Here is a 6,467-nt window from a genome sequence, read left to right on the forward strand (position 1 = left end):
GTAGATTTTGCTCTTTTGGTGAACTAGTAAAGTTAATACAGAAGGTATTTCTCTGTTAACCTTGTTTCTTTTACTAAGAATTTATTGTCTCGCAGTGTTATGTGCTTTGTATTGCTTCGTTTCCACCTTTGTCGTTCTGTGTATCTTTCAGAAACTCTCGTTGAAAAATGACTGCGACGGAAAAGAAACTCAACGGTGAGGATTATATGTTTGGGAAAACAGTCTCGCCATCTAGTGGGAAGAGGCGACTATCTCTGTTCGCTAGATTTCCAGAGTCCGCGGGGATAAGTGTGAGTTCAAGTTTCTTCGTTGCAGAGTCCTCGACTTCAAAAAATAAAACGAGTGATGTAGAACTGATTTCATTAAAACCAATCTTCCCTGTTATTCAATTTTCGCCGGCCTTGGGTAAGAAAGGATTGCTGTTATTGTGCGTATTTGCCGTGATTCTGCGATGGAAACTCTTGGACTCGAACGCAAGTATACATATGCTAGTTTTCCGATATTGTTTTGGGCTCTGTGGTTTTTGCGTTGCGGTGTTTAGGTTCATAGTGGTTTTCTTCATCGTGGCAAATTTTCATGAATTTGTGATGCTGGGGCATGCTGCTCGTATTTTTAGAACTTTTTATTTGGCTTTTAACAATCTCTTGATTCTTTAATAGATTATTAGGCTGGTAGTGGTTATATTTACCTCTTACGCATTGGCAAGCAAAGTATCTACGTCGTAACATATTGGTTTATCCGGTATGTGTTCGTAATCTTAGTTTGGCTTTAGGGTGTTCTAAGAATCTTATAAATTATGGTGATCTCAATGGAAGCTCACAAGTACTTATATCATTAGGAATTCCAATGAAAAGCTTTGTGGGATGCTGTTTAAAACCAGCTAATCTGATTTAACTTCAAAAACAAGATTCCAATTATCTAAGTTTAGTTTATACTACATTATAAACACCCTCCTCTATATTGTCACTGAATTGTCACTATACTGCAGTAATCAACGATAGCTACATGCAAAGCTCTTACTTAGTTTCTAGTAATTATATTAGTGTTAAAGGATTTATTTTCAAAGCTCTTACTTAGTTTCTAGTAATTAGTGTTAAAGGATTAATTTTCAGAGTTTGACTTTACTGATATAATTCCTTAGTAAATGACCTTAAGAGGGTGGGAAGTTTTTTTCATTAACGGATTACTCCGTTATATGGAACGGATTTCTTAACCTAGAGGACCAGGAAGGAGTTGTTAATTGTTTCCTTAAGTTGATGTTCATTTTGGGACAGTATTCTGTACAGTTTATATAATTTAATTCATTTATAAAGTTGAAAAGGCTGTAAGCTTAAAGGTGTTATTATGAAGTTCCCATTCTAGAAAGCCATGGCAAACGATAGTATCTTTTGGAAAGCTATTACTTTGGTAAATCAATGCGTATGCTCGCTAGTATAGTTTGAGATAAATGTTTTACTTGTGTATATCAGGCTTATGACCAAAACGGAATTTTCTTAATTATGCTATTGTGAAATTTCTGACTTATTTGGTTAATTTCAGGTGATATTAAAACTGCGAAGATGAGGTACTGTATGAAGTGAAAACAGGAAATCACAACTTGCTACATGCCAAGATTGAATAGGAATTGCCATAACTTCCTCCATGACAAGAGAAAATAGGAATTTGCCCTAATTTGCTCCATGACAAGAGAAAATAATCTCCAACTTGCTCCACTATCATGATAAATTTAAAGTGAGTATTTGATGTTAGGAATACTTAATCTTTTTTTTTTTTTTATTCTGAAGATTTCTTTAGCACTAGATTTCAGTTAGTTTGATTATCTTGCTTTTCAGTCATATTTGGTAACAAACTTTGTCTTTAAATATATTCATTTGAATATATAGATTTTAAGTAACTTTAAAATAAAATTAAGATTATTCTATAAAATGAAAATTAGTTAATTTTCATCGAATTTAAAGATTAATTTTAATGTAAAGTTAATCTCGTTGAATAATTTATAAACTTTCAAATGACTTAAGACGAGTAAGATTAATTTAGATTAATATTAACAAGTTTTTAATTAAAGATTAATTTGAACTATTTTCATTTAATTAGTATTTCTAAAGTCTTTAGTTTTTGAACGAAAGCTTAAGTTTTGAATGATCAAATGGGGCCACCTTTGTTGGGGTGGCGGTGCTGCTCTGGCAAAGGTGGCCAATGGTCTATACATGGTAGACGGCAGTCTACCATGTATAGTGCCGGTTTTTTCCAGTTTTTTTAAGGCAATGATAGTTCTTTAGTTTGGAGTTGGCCTAATGTAGTGTCTTTAGTCAAGGTTAGGCGGTGTTGTCTGTAGTTTCAGGATTGTATTGTCAGACTTGTGCAGTCTGCTTTGTGCAGTCTGCTAATTTGTCTTGACTTACTATGATGAGGCGCAATGAGGTACTTCACGTCAGGTTAGTATGTGAGGTGACTTTTCATCAATTCTGAATTTTTTTTCATGTAGGAAAGTTTTTTTTTTTTTTTTTTTTTTTTTATAAGGAAAGTGTTCTTTGCGTGGTATTGAGTTTAGAACCTTAACAAGTGAAAAAGAATGTCAAAAGAGTATTAGCTTGTAATATCTGATCGTGAAACTAGACTGGTTTGATAAATGTAGCTGTTAGGCTGAAAATTTTTTCCAGAGTAAAAAGTTAGCTCCACAACTGTTTATAAAATTTTAATATTACTCAGGTTTCGTAGTGAGTAACCTGTTTACTCATGATAATTCATAGTGAATAAACCAGTTTTAACTTTGGTGTTCAAGCTTTAAATTTTCTCAATTGAATATTAGGCTTTGTGTGGTCAACTGAATATTAGGCTTTGTGTGGTTTTACAATCCAGACTGATTGGGGTAGTGGTTTAGTAAAACTATGTAGGTGAAATTGCTCTGAAATGAAGTGGTGAAATTAGCCAGGTTTTATCTCCTGGCTCTGCTCATGCAAGATAATTATGTAACTTGTGGGTCGTCTATTGGTGGTATAGGAGAAATTGAGATTTGTGAAATTCTAGTTTTATAGAGATGCTGCAAAGGAGATCTACAGGGCTGTTAATGACAAATAATTGCTGTGTAGATTTGGTGTTAAATCTGTTCTGTCAGGTGGAGAATGGCTTGCCTTGGCTGTGGTCTTTAGCCTTGAAAGACAATGTCCACATGGTTACGTGGTATTTACTAGATTTATCCTTAAGGCGTTTTATGCAAATTTCCATAGTCTATTTTTAGATTGTTTTAGAGGAGTTCCATCTTGCCTTCCTGGTATTGCTGAAAATTTTCCAAATTTTCATCTTAAGTGGAAATTATTTTTTTTAATTTCACTTTTATCGTACCTCTATGAATTTGCTTTTGTTGGAGACCAGCCTACCAATTTGTCACTTTTAAGCCAGTTTTTTTTAGTTCCTTTAAAAAAAATGTTAGTTTCACATTTATGGTTAGGCTTTTACACAAAGCTAAGGCAGCATTTTAGTCTGGTTGTGTATTGGTTGGTTTTAACCATGACTTTTCTTCTAAGACCGCTGATTTTGATAGTCTGGTGTGGGCTGATTGGTTTTAACGCTTCAAGTTTCTAAGGCAGGTTACGTAATTATCTAGGTGTTGTGATTTTGAGCACCTAATTTGATATTGGCGTAGTAAATTCCTTTATCCATGCTCTGTTAAGTCACTTTCAATGGATGTGTTTTCGTTAAAAGGCTTTGAGTAAAAATGTTTATCTAGTTGAGTCATTCTTAAATTCCCAATAAACAGCATGCATTAATGGACTTTGTTTGCAGTTGCTAAATATAAAATTGAAATTAAGCCTGTTATTTTCTTGATTACCACAACAGATTTGACGTGATTGGCAAGCAAATTTGTTACTACTAAATCAGAAGCAGTGTTTGTGAGAAGATTCAACAACACTTAACCTCGACAGATATCTACACACCTGGTCAGAACCCAATAGTGAACCATGAATGTTTTTATAAATACCTTACGGGGCTAGATGTATCTACATACCTGTTGAGAACCGAATAGTGTACCATGGAATAAGTTTTCATAAATACAACACATGGCCAGATGTTATCTACACACTTGTTAAGAACCCAGTAGTGCACCATGAATAACTGAAGATTTAAAATCTTAAGTTTTTTTTGTTGTAGTTTCTTTGAATTTTTCACTAACTATTTAGTGGTTGTATGAAATTAATTCTTGCTGGCAGAAACTTTTTTTTTTTTTTTTTTTTTTTACTACAAAAAGCCATTTAGTTACTAAAGTAATGTAATTTAATTTTAATGTATAATGGTCATTTACTTTAGCAAACTTTGCTGATTTGAAGGTTAGCAACAGGTAACTATATAGTCTCCTATTTGACAAGTTCCCTCAAAGGGTAACCTTTAAAATGGCTGATGGCCACAAGCCAGTAACTCTGTGACTTAAGTTCTGATTTTGTTAGAACTGTAGAATTTAGCATCTGAAGTTTTGATGTATTTTCAGTTAATGTTCAAAGGTTTATTATGACGGAAATTTAATTATGCCTTTTTGTACTGTTAATACATCTTCAGTAATTTATGGAATGGAATTTTAAGTACAGAATTACCTACAGTTTTGAAAATGGTTGAGCTCATTTTAATTAGATACTGCGCAGGGCAGGTAAGTAGTTGACAATTTGTTGGATTAGAGAATAAGAAAATAAGCTCCAATAATTTACATAATGTAACTTGTAAGACTTTACCAAGATCTACCCAAATGAGGTCTCCTTATGCCTGAGGTGTTTTAAGGATTACTAGTTTATCGCCTTTTGCGAAGTTCGGTTGAATATTAACGAAACTCAACGGTTTTATATTTAATTTTAAAGTTAAGCTGACTAGAACATGGACAAAGAATTAGTCAAAAGTAATAACCGCTCTGCTGCGTTAAGGAGGAAGTTATGGCCGGCCATAAGTGCTTCTCAAAAGCGTATAAATCTCTGGAGCGGAGCCATTCAGAGCCGCAGTAAAAGTCAGACTGGGCTTTTTACCATTCCTGCCCAAAAATAGGTAGTCTTATAACTTGGCCAAATTGTAATGTATTCAAAATCTCAAGTTTTATATCGCTAAATAGCTTTAGAAGACTTAACGAAACTGAATTCTAGGTATTAAATGTAAAAATTTAGTATGACTTCATGTTAGGTGGCAAATTATGTTAGGTAGTTAATGAATTTAATGTTAGGTAGAAAATGAAAATTTCATGTTGGGTGATAAATGTAATATGGTCTACTTTAAACTGATAGTTAATGGAGTGTTGACAGCAGGTTCAACAGAACGTGTTATGGGACGTTGCTAGCTACGAATAGCCCATTTCAAACCTGTTAAAAAAACATGGATTTACCGAGAGAAAAACTTGATTCACTGTGGGAGAAACATCCTCTTACATTTGGATCAAAGTGACTTGGTTCACTCTGTGACAAATGTATTTCGATACCGTTCCTTTTGTGAAAAGGTGGTATTAGGTGGATGGTTTCTGTATTGCTCGTGGTCTTATGGTTTCAAATACACCGGTTGAAGCCGTAAGGGGTAGAGCATTCAGTGCGCCTGACGCGATGCACTGTAAGCATTAGTTAAGGTTCTTTGCAGCGTCCTTTTGGGCTCTAGTTGCAGCCACTTTCATTACTGCTATTGTATCTTCCATCTTGCTTTCCACCCTCTGCAATCCATTGGATAATAGTTCAGCTGCGAAGCGCCTCAATGGCGTGGTCGGTATGGTGTAGGCTTGTCACCTCGGTGGCCGCGAGTTTGATTCTCGGGCATTCCATTGTAAAAAAGAGGTTTGTATTTCTGGTGATGAAGTTCGCTCTCGACGTGGTTCGGAAGTCAAACGAAAAGCTGTTGGTCCCGGTGCTGAATAACCACTGATACCTTGCAACTTAAAAACGCCATACATACAAACAATAGTTCAACAGCAGGGTCTCCCTGCTGTTACACATTTAAAACTGTCTTGACTGTCAATTTACCTTTTAATTTACTTGATAGATACCAGTGCTTGGCTTTTGGCTTGAATTTCCTTTAACAATCTAGCACAATCCAATCCACCCTTTCATAAGTTTCCCAGCGCAACTGTGAGGTCGTCCGTCCTGTTACAACTGCAAAAAACACTACTCTTAATATCTCCTTCAGAGCTGAATGACCACATAGGTCCCGGCGCTTGGCCTTTGACTTAAATTTTGGCTTAAATTTTATATTTTAATTCCAGTACACCTGTTAATTTTAAGGTAGGAATGCGTTCATGCAAGCTGTATATATGTTAGTCCTTCTCTTTCATGCAGACAGGCGACTCAAAACCCTGCGTTGTTTTCATGACTTGTTTATCCAGCAATAATCGTGAACAACAAATATCCACCGTTCGGTAACTGGCACCTGGATGAAGGCCGCCTTTTTTTTTCTTTTTTTCTCTCTCTCCATAACACGGGAGCCCGTTACCTTGTAAATAATGTGTCTGGCTG

The 6,467-nt window shown here is 35.1% G+C and overlaps 1 long non-coding RNA gene across 1 annotated transcript; it reads left to right on the forward strand.

Annotated features, from left to right (window-relative positions):
- The first annotated feature begins 329 nt into the window (after positions 1 to 329).
- Positions 330 to 4,563, forward strand: LOC135196785 (uncharacterized). Its single transcript, XR_010310476.1, has 3 exons — positions 330 to 477; positions 1,540 to 1,731; positions 3,838 to 4,563. It is a non-coding gene; the product is annotated as an uncharacterized LOC135196785 (long non-coding RNA).
- The last annotated feature ends 1,904 nt before the right edge of the window (positions 4,564 to 6,467 follow it).

The sequence above is a fragment of the Macrobrachium nipponense genome, chromosome 18 (genome assembly GCF_015104395.2).
Source record: "Macrobrachium nipponense isolate FS-2020 chromosome 18, ASM1510439v2, whole genome shotgun sequence".
Taxonomy (NCBI): Eukaryota; Metazoa; Arthropoda; class Malacostraca; order Decapoda; family Palaemonidae; genus Macrobrachium; species Macrobrachium nipponense.